Raw genomic sequence first — 19,613 nt, 5'->3', positions numbered from 1 at the left:
ATAATTGTATGTGAAGCCCAACATTTTTTTCCCATTTATCACCCTGTGCTGTATCATATCAGAAAACCCATGGGATTCAGAATATTGTTTTGAAAACTGAAATTCTAATAAGAACTCGACCCCAAACTATTTCTTAAGTGGTCTGTCATCAGTATAAGACTATTATCTCCTGGTAAGAGAGTGTAGTCATCTCTCATGAATAACAAAACATCCTCCTAAATGAAACCTATGGTTAAAAATATCCCATTTCTCCTTTAAGACTTTCAGTGGAAATGTATTCCTATTTTACTGGCACACTGTGTTTGAGTTTTCAGTCTGTCAGTTGTTCTGAATTAACATGACAAAAGATTTGTTATGTGTTTCATGGGGAAATTATTCTTCAGGTAATGAAAAGCAATTTGAATAGGCAACAGCAAATAATACAAACAACATATTTATTTAGAAAAATAAACTGAAAATGCTGTTTGTTACATTTTCCATGAAGCATAGATAAATGACTATAAAAACTTTTATATGTCAAATACATATTAAAAATGATTTTCAGTTTTACTATCAAGTGGGACCCAAGTTTTGCAAGAATGATGGACTGTCCAGTTCGTTGAATTTGACTTCTTGGTTATTGTTATGATATAAAATGATTTTCATTTAAAAAAATAATTGATCCTTTTTAAATATATTTGACCACATGGAATTTGGGGGTAACTTTTATTGTTGGTGGTTTATCAAATTTAAGAAAGGATCATTTTCACTGAATGTAAGTCCTCTCCTCCTTATGAAGAAAAAGGAATGTTTTCTTCACAGTTTTTCAGTATTCCCTTTTCAGAGCATTTACAAGAAACAGTTTCTTAGCTGTCTAAAATCTCATGAGACCATCTGTGCAAATACCAGCACACATCATTACCCTGAATGGAAGTGACAGTGCAAACATTAGAAGTGCATTGAGATGCAGTCGGTAAAAGCTGACTTTTCCCAAACCCTCTCTTCAAATATGTGGGAAGGATTGGATGCAGAATCTTTTCAAGCATTGAACATCATCACTGCTGGTCCTCTATGGCTTTGAGTTTGTTCATTGGATGGCAACAATTTTCTTTCTCCACAAATGACAATGTTCACTTTGTCCAATAAGTTTTACTGCTGTTACTTAAGTGCTCTATCTTTCCATTTGGCATATATTGAAAGTTTCTTTTTGGGGAGTTATTCTTTCTAGAAGTATCTCCTTTATCCTTTTTCCTCCTTGGCATAACTCCCTCTCCTACAACCATCACCCAAAAAATAAATAAATAAAATAAAATCATGGCCCAATTGCTAAAATTTTGTTTCCTCAAGTGTAATAATTCCTAAGATAATTTGCTTTAGTCCTTTTCATCTATGTTTTATCTTCCTAATAATTTCCAAGTGAATGAAACTTAAGGCTGTGGCTTTTCTTCAGGGCTTTCAGCACATGGCTATTGGGTTCAAGGCAGATGAATGGATGCAGACTACTCCAGTGAAATCTTGTGCTCCATCTCTGAGGGCTTTGCTGCTCTGAGGAGGGTCAGGTTCTTGGTTCCATTAATCTGCTCTAGATGGCAAGAAGTCATAGTGATGAATCTGATGTGAAAATAATTAACTGACATGCCTCCAAAAGTAGATATTCCTTTAAGCCTAAAAGAATATCAGAAAGGAGAGAGAGTGAGAGAGAAAGAGAGAACGAGAGAGAGAGAGAGAGAGAGAGAGAAAGAAGATGTCATGTTAAGCAAGGAAATCTCTTTCTTGAGTATCATTTAAAAAAGAAACAATGTTATTAGAAATGAAGAAATTCATGTTTAATAGCATGGGCCATTAAAAATTCTAGAAGTATTCAGATTGTTCTACTTTGAGCATTTTGAAAGCCAGCAGTCTATTGAAAAACATATAGGACAAAATCACATTTTCAGCATTTGAAGGAAAAATATGTCACTTTACCTTTTTTAAAGTAAAAATAATTTAAAAGCCATAAACCTTTTGCCTACAAAATGATAGTTAGACTAGATGAACTTTATTCTCCTTTCAGCTCATAATCCTATTAACCCATGTCTATTTTATGATATATTATGTAAATTGCTCAATTGTGAAAAATTATCAAGGCATCTTAAACTCATAATGAGACTTGATAATTTTAAATAATTCCATTCGAAGACTAAGTTACCTAAACAAGAAGTCCTTACTGCTTTTTAAGCAGTGAACTTTCCCAAAACATGATTAAGAAGATATTAATATTTTCTTATTACGAGATATGTCATTGTAAATGGCAGAGCTCTCACAAATCAAGAGTGAAGATCTGGTCTCACATTTTGCTTCCAAGACATAGCTTTATGGTACTGGCCAAGTTACTTTTTTCTCAAATAATTCATCATCTCTTAAATGTAGAAGAGAACTTGAAAAATTTGTCATGAGGCTCAAAAGAAACAACATATAGAAAACATTTTTGGTAAATTTTGACATGTTTAATTGCTAGGTATTAACAAAACAACTCATAAAGTACATTGTAAACCTTAAAGAGATACAGAAATTCTTCTCTTTCTTCTTCTTCTACTTCTTCTTCTTCTTATTTAGAATAGTGAATAAATCTTGATTTGCTAGTATAAATATAATACCAGTGTTTGCTTACCTTTAGGTAATTTGGAAATTTAATGATGTTATTAATATTATTAATGATGGTCAGTACATTAAATTGAACTATGATAGTCTAACTAATGCTTTATCACTTTAGTTTTAAATGGTCAATCAACTACGTTGAGTGTTACTGTGGACTAATGAGTGTTAAACAGAGTGAAACGGAGTAAATTGAAACACAAATGTCATTTTATTTAATCAATCATACTAATCACTATAATTAATTTGTACATCTTTAGGAGGGAAGAGGGAGGTACGGAAGAGCTAGTTATTGTGATGTATAAATACATATTTATCAGTCCTAACTTTTGTTTTTAAATTTTGTTTTTGAATAGAATAATTATTTTGATCTCCTTGCCAAACCTCTTTGGCTTCTCCAAACCAAAACATTTTTTTTTAATTGAGGTTTTACTTGAGGAAAGACTTTGATGAGGTTTGTTCCATTCATAGAAAGCTTTGTGACTACAGAAACTCTTCTTGCCATTGTAAAGTATAAATGGATTCAAAATACAAGGGGCAGGGAGCTAGGTGGCACAGTGGACAAAGTGCAGGCCCTAGATTCAGGGGGACCTGAGTTCAAATCTGGTCTCAGACACTTGACACTTACTACCTCTGTGACCCTGGGCAAATCACTTAAAAACAATTGCCTCACCAAAAAACCAAACCAAAACAAACAAACAAACAAAATACAGGGTGCCTTCTTAGTTGGGAAGTTTTAGCAAAACAGATCCAGGGAAGTTTGGAAGAGAAGAAAGTAGACAAGGAACATTGCCAAAGGAAGTGGCTTCTCCCACTTCATCCTTGTGGGCAGTCTGTAAATATTGAGAGTTTTCCCTTTCCCACCTGTAATCACAGATTTTGGATTGAGGAATTGTCCACTGTGGGTATACCTCACTCCTTTTGCACCAATAGTGATTATTGAAAATTCTTTAAGTCAGCATTCCTATGACAGGAAGACTCTGAGGTCTTGTGGCAAGAAGCAGGAGTGAACCAAATATCAAGACCACTTTTTTGGTCATCCAAAAGTCAAGTTATAAGTCCACCATGTCCTTCTCCCTGAGTCTGTGCCAAGTGGACAAAAGAAAAATGGAACTGGAACTAGACTAAATTCAAAAGCTTCCAACCTTCCCCAGTGGCTTATGAATTAATTTGATTTAGGTAATATGCAATTAGAGAATGCTCTGTTAATTTTCTTACTGATTTGCATTAATTTTTAAAATACATTTTTTTAAAATCACGAAAATATAGTATTATGTGATAAATACAGAATCATGAGGAAAAATGCATAGAGGAGGAGGACTAATAGGGATTATTTTAGGAGATAGGAATTACAAACAGGTTTGCAGAACTTAAAAGTGGCATTGGGTTGATACAATGACATGTATTTATTTTTGTTTCATGTCCTGGTGTTGGAGAATTTCTGTGGCTAAAAATGCATTATTCTGTAGCCATCTAGATGATGAGCCTCTGAATTTATTTAAACATATTAGGGATTTAAACTTTCTAAACATAGTGTATAAATGGCAGGTATAAGAAGATTAAAATAAAAACTGCCCCTTCCCTCAAAGAGCTTAACTTCTCTCAGACAGCAGACATAAAAGCTAACACTAGACCTATAATAGTTTTCCAGCTTTTTAGGCTCTTCCACAGCATGTAGGTGAAAGAGTGGATAGAGTATTGGTCCTGAAATCAGGAAGACCTGAGTTTAAATTCAGTCTCAGACACTGACTGACTGTGTGACTGAAGGAAAGTCACATAAGCCTGTTTACCTCAGGTTCCTCATTTATAAAATAAGATAAAGAAGGAAATGGCAAATTACTCTTCTATCTTTGCCAAGAAAACCCCCAAAAGGGGTCACAGAAAGTTGGATATCGCTGAAACTACTGAACAACAAACAGTAGTATTGAGGCACGATTTTAGCACTGGAACAGAAAAAAAAATTTTGGCAGAAAACATTTTAATGTGCACTTTTCCCTTTGCATACTTAAATGTTTTTCTCTGTTATTGGGAATGGATTTTCTTACATAGCTCCACCTCCCCATTAAGCAATTAACCAACTCTCATACACATAGGGGAAGAAAAGGGGTGATTATTTTAAGTTCAAGGTAATAAGTGGGCCTGTAATATTAAAATTATACTTCATGAATTACCATCAATATACTTAGCCTCCAAGTCACCTACACCTGTAGAATCCAAACCTGTTTCAATATTATATATTGTATACAACTATATTTATAATAGATATTTAAAGTGATGGGATTTAAAAATGAAGTTGCATTTAAAAAATATTTTATTGATGGAATAAAAAGCTTTTTGATCTCAATAAAATATTGTTAATGTTATTTTATTGAAAATAAGGTAAATGAATATGTTTAATATTTTAAACATATATATTGGTTTAACATTTTGCCATGCAGTAATCTTAAGTTTTCTAAATTATTTTTTTTAAAGGTTTAAAGTTAATTATATCAGAAAAAATATGTAGAACCAATAGAAGTTCATTGTGGACTTCACTAACTAAATGGTGATACTCATTTTTAATTCTACCTCCCAATTATACAGAAGTTTTTGTTGAAATTCTGCCACTAAACTTTCATCTGACCTAATGACAATCTGTTGTGCTCCCAAATTAATCAGATGATGTTGCATTTTCAACTTTTTATTTCTAGTCTATTAAATAGTCTATTAAAGTCTGTTTCCATGATTATTTTCTTCATTGTACTAATATAAGTTAGGGGACATTTTCCACAATCCAGAGAGGAGAGAATAAGAATCTAAGAAAAGAGGTTACCAAATGCTACAGAGAGATTAAGATAGATTCTGCCTGAGAAATGGTCATTCAATTTGACAATTAATTATTTATTTGTTACTGAAGTGATAAGTCTCCATTAAGTGAGGAATTAAGGATAATGGGGAGGTTGAAAACTTAGGAGTCAAGAAGAATAAATAAGTCCTAGACCTGAATAGGGTAGCTTGGAAAGAGGAATGATTTTTTTTTGGGGGGGGGAGAAGGTAATGTAATGAAGATATGATGCATATTAAAATCCAAAAATAGATGTTGGTAGAGAGGCACATATTTTGCGACATGTGTGGCCAACACACTTTCAAAGAAGAGCAATTTAAACCTGCAAAGTAATCAGATGCCCCTCTAATGGATGAAACTTCACTGCAGAGTTGTTATCACCCATGCTCCCTTATTATCTTTTGAAGAAATCCTTAGTAGCTTCACAAATAACATAGTAAATAATCCAAATAACATAGTAAACAAAAAATGTGTGGAATATTTTCTTTCTTTTACAAGGAGCAAGTTATTTCAGAAAAATCTATCTACAAAATCAGGGCCTTCAACTCTAGAACTTTTCTCAACTTGGAATTACTCTCCAAGTTGGTGCTGCCCTAGCAATTTTTCTTCTTTGCTGAGAGACTTGGCCCAGAGATAAAAATTTTCAAAAACTTCAAGATTCTTTTTCATCTGTTCAGAAGGATGGAATTCAGGAAGCAATGTACTTCTCAGGTAACATATAAGCACAGTATCCTATGGCCAAGTGTTTCTAATGCAATATGCTATGGCTGATGATAGAAGGTATGAGAAAATAATTATTAGTAATGGATTTCTTGGGGGACCCAGAGTTCAGCTTCTCAGTGCTTTCTGTCTCTCTAACCCCCTTCCAGAAAGTCCTGTTCTCCTAGATCTTATTTGGGACAAACAAAAGGGAACAAATATGTGGAGATAGATTATTTTGTGTAGCTCAGTGAAGGAATGACGGGATCCAATCACACCTAGATACTGGACTTGTCTTTGTCCTTCAGCAAGGGACTTTTACATTCTTCTCCCTGATGTCATATGTAGAATTCATTTTAATGTAGAACACCCTCAAGTCATGTCAACCAATAGAATTGAATGACACTAATTAGCTTTCATCAATGTATAATGAACTGCCTCTATAAAAAGAGGATAAAAATTTTTGGAAAAGGCCAGGAGTTCTCTTGGCTCTCTCTTTTGGCTGGTGCTTGGCTTTCTCTCTCTTAGCTTGCTGTGTGCTTGGCTCTCTGGCTTGTAGGTCTTCTAGGGGTTTTCTCCTGCTCTCAATAACTACCATGAAAAAGCTCCCTGCTTTCTCTACCACACAGTCAATCCTTTACATACATACATACATACATACATACATGCATGCATGCATACACACATACATTCCTATAATATATTATGATATATATATAGTGTGTGTGAATGTATACACACATATAATATTAATTAATAATAAATGCTTACTGCCCAAACTATTATAAATTGTATTTTTTTTTTGCAGGGAAATGAGGGTTAAGTGACTTGCTCAGGGTCACACAGCTAGTAAGTGTCAAGTGTCTGAGGCTGGATTTGAACTCAAGGCCTCCTGAATCCAGGGCTGGTGCTTTAATCACTGTGCCATCTTGTTGCCCCAAATTGTAATTAATTTAAAAAACACAAAGGGAATAAATCCCCTCAAACTAGCTGCACTTTTCAAGAGGTAGCAGGAACAGGTCAATGATTAGATTATTCTTCAAAGGTCACTCATTTTTTTATTATTTATTAGTAGGATCCTGGTCCCAGTCACCAGGCTCTCTCTACTTTCACTGTGTACTGAACTCCCCAGCTGGCTACTTTCATCCTACACTTCCTATGCATATCAAGGCACTAAATCCATCCGAAGTTCCCTGTAGTAGTTAGTTGCTTTACTACATTTAAGAAAACTGTTTCCACAGTAGCTATTACCAGTAAACCACTTCCACTTAAGTTGACAAAACCCACCTGATTCTGTTTTAACTCCATTTTAGTTCTATGAAGACAAAACATGTTTTGTCCCTTTCACTAAAATTGGGACAAAAATGAGAAGAGTGTAATTAGAGTTTCGGTAGTATGTATTAAATTATAAATTAAATTATATATTAACTATACATCCCAATTACCCTTGATTTAATTTATTCAAATTTAAAGAACTAAACCATGAAAATTTCCTCATACCTCTAATTAAATCAAATCCAAAAACTTTCATTCTGTCAATATTTTAGAGTCCCCACTCTGAACAGGGCCCTTTAATAAGTATTGTGGGACATAAAAAAACTGACAGAAATCAAGGTTATTTTCCTTATTGTTCTTGGGAAAGAGGTGAGACCACATTTGGGTAGAGACATTGGATGTTCAGAGGTAAAGAAAAAAAGCACCTTTGCTGGTATTTACTTGGTACAAATGCACCACAGTCCAATCATTCAGTTATTTTACTAGCCACAATTGTTTAGAAGTATGTGTGTTCAGGAACACATATTTATTAACACCTTACCTAAGAAATAAGGGAGATTTACATGGGAATTTATACTTGTTTTAAAAATATATGTATATATATTTCTCTCTCAGCCTCTTCTATTTGGTCTTAAATAGACCAAAAAGGAGAGTACTATATGCTAATCTTTGCCAGAATGTATCAAAATTACATCTAATAAGTACATAGTATAAAAAAATTAGAAAAGCATTATTAGCTATTAATTACCATGGTAACTAATCTAGCAAAAATATTATTTTTTTGGAACTACACTTTCTTAAAACACTTCTAAAAAATAATGGCAATATTTTTACGCAATACTCTATATTTCCTGCCAAATCTGTGGCAGAACTAAAAAAAGAATATAGAAAGTGTGTCCTAACAAAAATATCCTCAAATTCAACAATTCAAATCTGATGGAAAAACCACAAGAAATCATTATATATTAATTTGAGATATCATATATGATATAGGACCTGACAAAGGCAGTATGGTATATTTGAAAGAATATCATACTTTTAAGAATAAATAAATCAATAAACATTTATTATTTATCAACTATGGGCCAGGGAGCAAACTATTTAGATTTGTGCCCTAGTGCTGTCACTTAGTAGCACTGTGATAAAGGGAAACTCACACATATCTTTTCGATGCCTTTTTTTTTCTCCCTTGTGAAATGCTGTTAATCATTTAATACTTGCCTCATAGGGTGGTTAGGACAGGACTTTCTATTCTACAAAATGCTGTATTCCTAAGTTACAAATTCGAGTTGTAAAAAATCCAAGGGGATATCAATAACACAAAGAGCAACCATGTAATCAAATTAGAAAGAATAGAACTAGTGAGTAAACTCACATTTGACCTGCAAGTTTGATTAGTAGTTAGTTACTAGGTAAAGCTGTTTTTGTTTCGTACTATCCCGACTAATCCTGACTAATAAGAAAAATTACACAGAAGCAGTGTATTTTATATTAGGAAAGATGATATTACTTACTTTAATATCACTGTATCAACAATATCTACACAGTAACACACACAATAAATCCAAAGTAATTTTTGAGGGTGAAGAAGAGAACTAAAAATGGGCAGTGGGAGTAGGAATCAAGAGAGGTTTTTTTGTAGTAGTGGCACTAGAGTATATTTTGATGGAAGCTAGAAATTCTAAGAAGCCAAAAGGAGTAGAAGGATCCCAAGCATAGGAGATTGCAAGTGAAAAGGTGTAGGGATCAAGTATGGATTGTCATGTTCAATAAATAATAAGAAGAAGGCCAGTTTGCCTGGGACAAATATGAAGTATATGAAGGAAAGTAATATGCAATTGGTTTTGAATGATGTTACTACACAGAAAGCTTCCAAAAGACAAAATGAGAAAGACAGAGAGATAGAGACAAAGAGAGAAACAGTGAGAGAGAGAGAGAGAGAGAGAGAGAGAGAGAGAGAGAGAGAGAGAGAGAGAGAGAGAGAGAGAGAGAAAGAGAGAGAGAGAGAGAGAGAGAGAGAGAGAGAGAGAGAGAGAGAGAGAGAGAGAGAACGAACCTCAGGGAGTATGTGAAAAATAAAAAATCTCTGGTTATCTTTATGGTCCCAAGAAGTCCCCCACAACTACAACTCAAACTGAGTCAAATGAGAAACAGAAAGCTTACATGTGAATAGAATAGTTCCATCAAGGGAGGTGAATGCAATTCTAATTTCTCAAGGAAGGACAAAAGGAGAAAAGAAAAGTTGTTCTGAAGAATACAAGGGGTATAAATACCAACTTACTATAAATTTGGTAAATATTGAAAGCTGTCTCATAACCTCTAAAATTCATAATATCTTTATTGATTATTCCAAAATCTTTGCCTCTCTTCCAAAGTCATAGTTTATTCAGGTACCATAAACATGTATTATAGATTTAAGTACAGGGCAAATGTTAGAGTATGTAATGTCTACATGGGAAACTTCTCTATTTAAAACTTGATGCCAACACAGTAATATAAGAATAATTGCTATGACACATGGTGTTTTTCAGGGAGACTGTATAAGCCTCTTATATTTTACTTAGGCTTAAATCCATTATCATCTCTCCTAAATAGAACTAAGTATGGTTTCCAAATTAAAGGAGTCAAAGCAAAACATCTTATTAACTACTTGAAGTGTATGGGTAATATCAAGCCATATGGCTGCACTGAAAGACAAATTAAACAACTCTGCAATTCTGTTGATTTTTCCCTCTATTTGTCCTGATTGCTATTCTGCATCTGGTAAAATGGATCACCCAGAGATTGAGGCTTCAAAGAATTTACTTAATAAAATAATAATAATAATAATAATAATAATAATAATAATAATAATAATTATTATATATTCAAATTACTCCCAGGAAAAGTAGTTCCCAAGGTTAAAAAGGAAGTTCAAGAAGTTAAAAGCAAATAAAAGCTGCTGGAAAGGATGTTAAAACATTTGGCAAAGAGGTTCCCTGGGGTCTCAGGAGCTCTCAGGAAAAAGTTTTAAAAACTGATTGTACATACTTTTTTTGCCCATATGACCCACAGATGGATTCCTGATGAATCTAACCACACTCAATGTTAACCCTTAAATCGAAGGAAAAAAATGTATTAACCACTTCCTATGTACTTGGTATTGGGCTAACTGCTGGAGATACAAATACAAGCATAAAGAAAAATTAGTCCCTGATCTCAAGGATTTCACATTCTAAAGGGAGATAAGGCATAATAAGATTGGGTTGGAAGATTCCTACATGAGGACATACTATAACATTCAGAAAGTAATAAGCAGAGATTAGAGAAGAATAAAGGCCAGCTGGCTTAAGCCCTTCCTCAAAATGGAGGTGCCAGGAGTAAACTTATCGATGGGAGAAGACCTCAATGTCAGAGGGATTTTGTGTAGGAAGAAGGCCTTTAAGGATAAAGGAACCTTCTAGTGTAGGGAATGTCAAAGGTGCAGAGGGACTTCCAAGCTGAAAATTCAGATGAGGCATAGTAGTGAAGTATCAGCAGCATGAAATCGAGTTAGGAGATGAATGAAGGAAAGTTTGGATTTTATGCATTTGTGGAAGAAATATTGAATAGACATTAAAAACAAAACAAAATCAAGCACACATAGAAATAAGTGAAACCCCATTCCCTGACTTCAAAGAACTTAATTTCTACTGAGGGATACATTCTATAAAACAGTATAGAAATAACTGGAAAGACAAATCATTCAGAGTTTATCAAACAGCCAAAGAATATTGGAAAATTGCATTTTTATAGTATTTCTATCCTGAAAAGTAGACAGTTTGGATACAACAGTATTACACATATGGGTGCATGTTTCATTTTGTGGATAAAAAATTGTCCTAAGCCATGATGGAGGTATTGCTTGCTGACTGCACATTTTGAGAACAATGCTTGTGTAGTGCCTACACTTCTTTTTAAAAAAAAAACACAGACATTTTGAAAAATGTATTGTTGGCAGATGTATTCTGCAGCAGTGCTAAAAAAGTCACTGGGGAGTTTATGCATGCAATAATTACACTAAGTATATTTTCCACTACACTTAGAGACCACAGCCAGGTAGAAGAGCCCAAAGGGAATTCTTAAAGGTTTCAAAGCTTCCTTTTGTCCAATCTGTCACAAGTATAGAAGACGGCTATGACAAATTTTCATAAAGAGAGCTACTTCAATTTACCTCCTCCTGGAATTGCCCATTTCTGGCATTTTACCACTAGAAATTTCCAAATTCCTTTTTCTCTGGGGAGAAAAAAAAAACATAATAAAATGTGAAGGAACCAGAGACCTAGCAAAGTAAATTGAGTGTGAAAAGTGAATCAGGATGTTTACTTTCTTTCTGGGTGACCAAATTTATCACAAAGTACCTTAATGTGAAAGGTGAAGTTTTATGTAATAATCTAAGAAATTATGGGGATACAGTTTCAGAAAATATGCATTTATAAGATAATCTTTGCCACAATTAGGTAAAAAGGGGAAATTTAGTGGGTAAATGCCATTTTGAATTGTTTCATGAGATTTTTAAATATTTTCACAAATTTGAAGGCCTGTTCACAAAATGGGGGGGAGTGAAAGTAGGAGAGGAGTGTGTGTGTGTGTGTGTGTGTGTGTGTGTGTGTGAGAGAGAGAGAGAGAGAGAGACAGAGAGAGAGAGAGAGAGAAAGAAAGTGTGGTAGAGAAAAAAATGGGAAAAGAAATGAAAGTGAAAAGAGAAGAGTGTTGTAAAAGAAAAACAAAAATACTCAAGAAAATAAGAACTTAAAAATAGAATTAGCCTAATAGTAAGAGTTAGAAAAATTCATGGGAGAAAAGAAATTCTTTAAAAGCAGAATTAACCAAATGGAAAAAGAAGTACAAAAGATCACTGAAAAAAATAATTACTTAAAAGTTAGAATTGTGCAACTGGAATCTAATGACACGATGAAATATCAAGAAACAATAAAATAAAGCAAAAAAGAATGAAAAAATAGAAGGAAGTATGACTTTTTTCATCAAACAAACGACGTGGAAAATAGATCAAGAAGGGAAAATTTAAGAATTATTGGACCACTTGAAAGCCATGATAAAATAAAAAGAACCTAGACATCATATTTCAAGAAATTATCAAGATTGCCCTTATAAGTTTGATCCAGAAGGTAAAATAGAAATTGAAAGAATCCACTAATTTTCTCCTTAAGGAGATCCCAAAATGTAATCTCCTGCAATATTATAGCCACGTTTCAGCACTACCAGCTCTAACAAAAATATTGTAAGCAGCTAGAAAGAACACCTTATAATATTGTGGAGCCACAGACATGACAATGAAAAATTTAGTTATGGCAACTAGGTGGCACAGTGGATAAAGCAGCAGCCTGGATTCAGGAGGACCTGAGTTCAAATCCAACTTCAGATACTTAACACTTACTAGCTGTGTGACTCTGGGCAAATCACTTAACCCTCATTGCCCCATACAAAAGAAAGAAAAATTTAGCATGATCCACATGGAAAGAGGGGAAGGCTTGAAATATAGTCTGGAAATCATAGGAGCTAGGATTACAACCAAGAATAACCTACCCAGCAAAACCAAGTATAAGAAAGAAGGTTTCTTCAGGGGGGAAACTGGATATTTAATGAAATAGAGTACTTTCAAGCACTTCTGATGAAAAGACCAGGGCTACATATAAAAATTAACAGTAATCAAGAGAAGCATAAAAGGTAAACATGAAAGACTTATCATAAGAAACCCAATAAAGTTAAACTGTTTATATTCCTATAAGGGGATAGGATACATGCAACTACTCAAAACCTTATCATCATTGGGGCAGTTAGAAGGAGTTAACATAGACAGAAGGCGTGATTGTGACTTGATTCTATTGGGATGCTTTCCAAAAAGGAAAGGATAAGAAAGAGGGATGCATGGGAAAATGGGGAAGGAAGAAGTAGAATGGGAAAATTTTTCTCATATAAATGAGATGCACAAGAAAGAACTTTTATGGTAGAGGAGGAAATGAGGGTGGGCAATATTTAAACCTCACTCTCATCAGGATTGGTTCAAAGAGGAAAGAATATATATATACTTATACACACACACACACACACATATATACATATATACACACACATATATACATACACACAAAGTTGTATATAGAGATCTATCTTGCCCAATAGAGAAATATGAAGGGAATAGATAATTAAAGGGAAGGTGGATTAAGATTGCCAGTGGTCAGAAGGAAAATAGACATTTGATGAGGAACAAGATAAAAAAGAGAGAGGTAAGGAAAAACAGAAGAAAATAAGATATAGAAAAATATAGAATTAGTCATTATAACTGTGACTGTGAATGGGATGAGCTCACTGAAAAAAAATTAAAATGGATATCAGAATGGATTAGAAACCAGAATCAAACAATATATTATTTATAAGTGATACACAAAACAGAAAGACATATATGTAGAGTTAAAATAAAGGCCTGGAGCAGAATCTTTTATACTTCAGCTGAAGAAAAAAAAAGGCAAGGGTAGCAATCATCAGCTTAGACAAAGCAAAAGAAAAAAATATAACATATTATTTTTTTAAAAAGGAGATCACCAGGGAAACTTCATTTTGCTAAAATGGTTGATATACAATGAATTAAGATCATTTTTTTTACTCCTTTTCTCTGATAAAGGCATCATTTTTCAAATATATAGGTAACTAAGTCAAGTTTACAAATGGTCTAGGGATATGATAGGTAGTTTTCATGAGGAGAAATCATAGGAAAAAATGCTCCAAATCACTATTAATTAGACAAATGTAAATTGAAATAATTTTGAGGTACCACATCATACCTATCAAAAATTACAAATGCTAGATGGGATGGGGGAAAATAGGTACTTTAGTAAACTATTTTTGGAGTTGTGAACTGGTCCAAGCATTCTGGAGAACAATTTGGAACTAAGTCCAAAGGGTATAAAACCACAAACTCTTTTACTCAGGATTAACAATACCAGCTCTATACCCCAAAGAGATCAAAGAAAAGAGAAAAGACCTATATGTACTAAAATATTTATAGCAGCTTTTTTGTATTGGCAAAGAATTGGAATTCTAGGGGACAATAATCAACTGGGCAATGGCTAAACAAGTGGTGGCATATGTGTTTGATGGAGTACTATTATGCTATAAAAAAGTGATGAAGGGGTTGCTTCAGAAAAAGACACAATCTTAAAGGCAAGGCCCATATGAACCGATACAAAGTGAATCAAGAAGGACCGGAAGTCATTGTGCACAGTAACAGCAATGTTTTAATGATAATCAACTGTAAAAAATGTGGCTACTCTGATCAATGTAATAATTTTATCATTATGATTAAAAAAATGTTATCTACCTCAAGAGAGAGAAGTGATTAACTCAGTGCAAATTCAAGTATGAATTTATCACTTCTATTGGTGTTGTTGTTGTTTATTATTGTTATCATTTGTCCTTCTCTCCCAAAGAGGACCATGACATTGGGAGGTGATGTTATGACTTGAATCGAATTGGATTTAAAGTCAGGAGGGCTGTGCAAGGTCACCAACCTCAGTCTCTCCTCTAGAGCCATCTAGGTCCAGTGAAAAGATAATCATCAGTATAAATGCACGTGGCCCCTGATGTTTGAGACAATTGAGATTAAGTGACTTGACCAGGGTCACACAGCTGCTAAGTGTCTGAGGTGAGATTTAAACTCAGGTCCTTATGACTCCAGGGCCCTAACCAGTGTGCAACCTAGCTGCCCTATTATATGGCTAATATGGAAGTATGTTTTGCATTATTCTTTGTCATTTACTACTTACAATTGTGAAATGATACTTCTTTTTATGACCTGCAATATTATATTTGATTAAATTCATTCACTGAGACCTTAATCTAGCTTAACTGCATTGTCAAGGGTTTTATTTTGCCATTATAGACCTTTTCAAGACAAAATCTCAGAATTTAATGACCATTAAATTATATTGATTACTTAAGAGTTGAAAATTCTGAATGGAACCATAATCTGAAGAATATTGACCTCTCCTTAGCTTAAAGCTAGTTTATCAAATATAAAATACAAACCTCTATCTCATTCTGAAAATTACCCTACAGTGCAGTAAAACTATAATTCTCATATTAAAATATTGAATGAATATACTGCAATAACATTTTTTTTCAGGGCAGTGAGGGTTAAGTGACTTGCCCAGGGTCACACAGCTATTGTCAAGTGTCTGAGGCTGGATTTGAACTCAGGTCCTCCTGAATCCAAGGCCAGTGCTTTATCCACTGCACCACCTAGCTGCCCCCTGCAATAACATTTTAAAATTTAATTTTTAAAAAAATTCACTTGTTAATAGACTACCTTGCTTTTAAAAAGAGACACCATCAGTGTATACTATATTTTTTTGTATGGGGCCATATTAGACTAAACTTTAATTTCTAGAATACACCTTTCTTAGAAATTATATCCCTGACCAACCTAAAAGTATCTATGATCTCACAAGATATTTTCAGAAAAATACTGATAAATACAGTAACCTACCTTTTTGAAGATTTTAAAAATCTTTTTAGTTATTTCTATTTTTCTGTCACTTGATTTTGCTTAGAATAGTTACTTTCTTCACTATACCATTATAAATGTTTTGTTATTGTTATTGTTTGTTTTTGTTTTTGTTTTTCATGAAGAGGAAAAAATACATGGTATCTCTAGAGAGGAGATAAGGAAATGGAAATGGAGAGCCTTGCTTCTTGAAGTTTGAAGGAAATGATCATTTTAGCTTTATACTATTTGTGAAAGTAACATTGATAGTCCAATTTAAAAGTCCTAGACAAATCAAAATCCTCCCTTATTTGTCTACATGTGATGTTAAAATAAACTCCTAACCAAAGGGAAAATTACTTGGATGATAACTGAATTAATTACTTATGATTGTGATACCATAATACTAATCGTAGACTAAATAGTATATTCTAAAATTTCTTATTTACTTAATTTGCTAGTCAAATAATGTTGGGATGTAGGGCAAAACAATTAAACAATTGACTACTTTTTCACCTTTGTGTTTTTCAAGTACCATAAGAAAATATTTTTTTGCATGTTAAATACTGGATTTTCACTCTAGGCCATCTAAGAGGAAGACCACCATAATATTTGATGGGAAAACATCACTCCAAGAACCCTAGACCATCAGCAGTTCTATTAAATAATGTCAAGACCTATAAAATTAGATTCACATTTCTACTCTAGAGAAAAACTATTTTCCTTCTGAGGTAGACGTTCTCAACCTCTTTTTTTTTTTTTTAATTGGACCTGTTTCGCAGGCTGGTGAAACGTATGGACTCCATCTCAGAATGTTTCAAAATACATAAAATACAATTTAAAAGGAATAATTATATTGAAGTCCAGTTATCAACAAATATATTCATGTGTATACATGAAGTACAGTTATTAATACATATAAGGTACATGAGTGTATATATTTGCATGTATACATATGTATGCACATATAGTTTATGGACCATAGATATCTACTCTGAGGAATAATATTAATATTACAACAGAAGTACACATTACTTGTGTAGGTCACTTCATCTTAAAATGAGAAAAAAACTTTTCTCTCCTTGCTAGCTGAGAAATATTGAGTGCTTTTGCTCATCTTAAATAAGTGCCTTTCTGGTTTGTCAGTAAGACAACTTTATTACTTTTTGTTGATTTTTTTTCAATATTATAAATTTTTAAAAAATTTTAATTTTACCAATTATTCTTATTCTGAAATGCATTACAAATAGAGTATTGTATGTTATATGGGCACAGGGTACTATTATTACTTGAAAGTAGGTGTGGGCTGAAACCAGGTATATCTCTCTTGTGAGAGTACAGTGTTAAATTTTCAGTGTGAGCATTTATACTTCAAAAATCAGCAGTCAATTACAAGTCAGGGTCTAATTTGTTATTTTGTTGACTGTATAGACTTAATAATGCATTAATAATGAAGAGTAACATAAAAGTTTGTGTGTACATTTTTTGAGATCTTAGCTGTTAAAAATTTATCAGCATACTCCTTTATTGCTGTAAAATTATTGATTAATTTTAGTAGAAGTGCAGTAGAGGCTTTAGGGAATGAAGTCATTACCACAGTGGAGTCCTGATGACTGTGTAGTACCAATAATAATAGTAGTAGTAGTAGTGGTAGTAATGCTAGCATTTGTTTTAAAAATATACTATATGGGGGCAGCTTGGTGGTGCAATGGATAAAGCATTATCCCTGGATTCAGGAGGATCTGAGTTCAAATGCGGCCTCAGAAACTGGACACTTACTAGCTGTGTGACCCTGGGCAAGTCACTTAACCCTCACTGCCCCACCAAGAAAATATACATACATATACATATACACATACACATACACATACATATACATATACATATATGTGTGTATGTATATATGTGTATGTATGTATGTATATATATGTATGTATGTATGTGTATATCTATATATATATATGGAGAGAGAGAGAGAGAAAGAGTTAGGCATTATGCTATGCACTTTTAACATCTCATTAACTTCACAAATACCCTGAGAGATATTATTATTCCCATTTTACTAATAAGAAAACTGATGCAAACAGGTTAAGTGACTTGCCCAAGGTCACACAACTAGTAAGCATCTGAGACTGGATTTGAGCTAAGATCTTCCTGACTCCAGGTCCAATATTCCATCCACTGTTCTACCTCAATTGTGCCATGATGAACTAATGAGCGCAATCTGCAATTTTTTTTGTCAATCTATTGCAAAAGCTAAAGGGTCCTTTGGAAGATGCATAAAACAAACAAATATTCATTGAAGAAATCTTACAACCTGTATTACTGAAAAACTCAGCCATAGAATTGGGGGAGGGGGAATTTTGTTTACATTAGATTCTATCTAGTTCAACTCCCTTCTACAATTTTCAGAAGTTCACTCAGATGATATAGTAAGTAGAACAATAGGGATTGAAAATCAATCTGATTTCATTTCCATAGCTCTATTTACTATACCATCTCCAAAAAGGCAGAGACTAGATATTACCTAAATTCTATCTCTCTTTTTGTTCCCAGGAGAGTGTTTTCAACAAAGGAGGTATCAGGCAAGTGTTCATTGAATTTGAATTAAATGATTAACTTGCCCATGTCTTGGTTCTTTTAAGTTTTTGCTTTCACAAGACCTATTTCTGCTTTTATGTTGACTATTCTTTTATTGCAATTTACTTTTTACATTTTATTTATTTTTCAGTTAACAAGCATTTTTCTCTTTCACATCTCACCTCAATTTAAAAGGGAAAAATTAATCAAATATGCATAATGAAGAAAAAAGTCTACCTTGTCAACTTTCAGAAATATGTATCTCGGGGCAGCTAGATGGTGCAGTGGATAGAGCACTGGCCCTGGAGTCAGGAGTACCTGAGTTCAAATCTGGCCTCAGACACTTAACACTTACTGGCTGTGTGACCCTGGGCAAGTCACTTAACCCCAATTGCCTCACCAAAAAAAAAAATGTATCTCATTCTGCATTTTGAATCTATGTCTTCTCTGTCATATGATAGGTAGCTTCATCGGTCTTCTGGAATCATGGTTGTACATTCCTATTACCTTAAGATGAAAAATTTGAGTGTATACAAGATTCCACTAGTGTGGCTGAGTAAAAGCAAGCTGAAACTGAGTCACAAATAGGAAGATAAAATTGCTGGTTTGTTTGGATCAGATGAAGTAACATGTACCATGCTCTGCAAACATTATGTCTCTATATAAAGGCTAGGTAATATTACAGTGGTGTTGGTGGTGGTAGTAGTAGTGGTAGTTCATAGAACTAGTACACTAAAGAGAAATGGTTTTGTAGATTAATTTTGGTTTGTAGATAAATTAATGAACCCAGATTATATGCCACTTAAATATATGCATACTAGGGATAGTAGATAAATTTCTATTTGGAAATTAAATGAAAATTTATGAAGTAACTTACTGAACTTACTATCTTCATGCTTAGTATTCCTTAATATATTTTTTACCCTATTTATCTCAAAAATGCAATTTTTGTACCCTAAAATTAGAGAAGAACCTTAGAGATCATATGACTCAATCTTTGAAAAATGAATATCCTCTAGCATCCTTGGCAAGTGGTCACTCAGAATGTGTTTGAATATCTCCAAGATATGAAGAATTCTATGATTCCTGAAGAAGTCCATT

General features: G+C 33.5%; 1 protein-coding gene across 2 annotated transcripts in view; it reads right to left on the bottom strand.

The window, feature by feature from the left end:
- Positions 1 to 370: 370 nt before the first annotated feature.
- The window catches only part of PRR16 (proline rich 16), a 328,705-nt gene continuing 309,462 nt past the window's right edge, over positions 371 to 19,613 (bottom strand). For both annotated transcript variants that reach the window (XM_043977018.1, XM_043977026.1), the window contains one exon: positions 371 to 1,644. The gene's annotated coding sequence lies outside the window, so the exon portion shown is untranslated. The remainder of the gene's footprint in view (positions 1,645 to 19,613) is intronic.

This window comes from Dromiciops gliroides, chromosome 1, assembly GCF_019393635.1.
Source record: "Dromiciops gliroides isolate mDroGli1 chromosome 1, mDroGli1.pri, whole genome shotgun sequence".
NCBI lineage: Eukaryota > Metazoa > Chordata > Mammalia > Microbiotheria > Microbiotheriidae > Dromiciops > Dromiciops gliroides.
The sequence above is the reverse complement of the archived record's forward strand: the minus strand, read 5'-3'. Positions and strand labels throughout refer to the sequence as shown.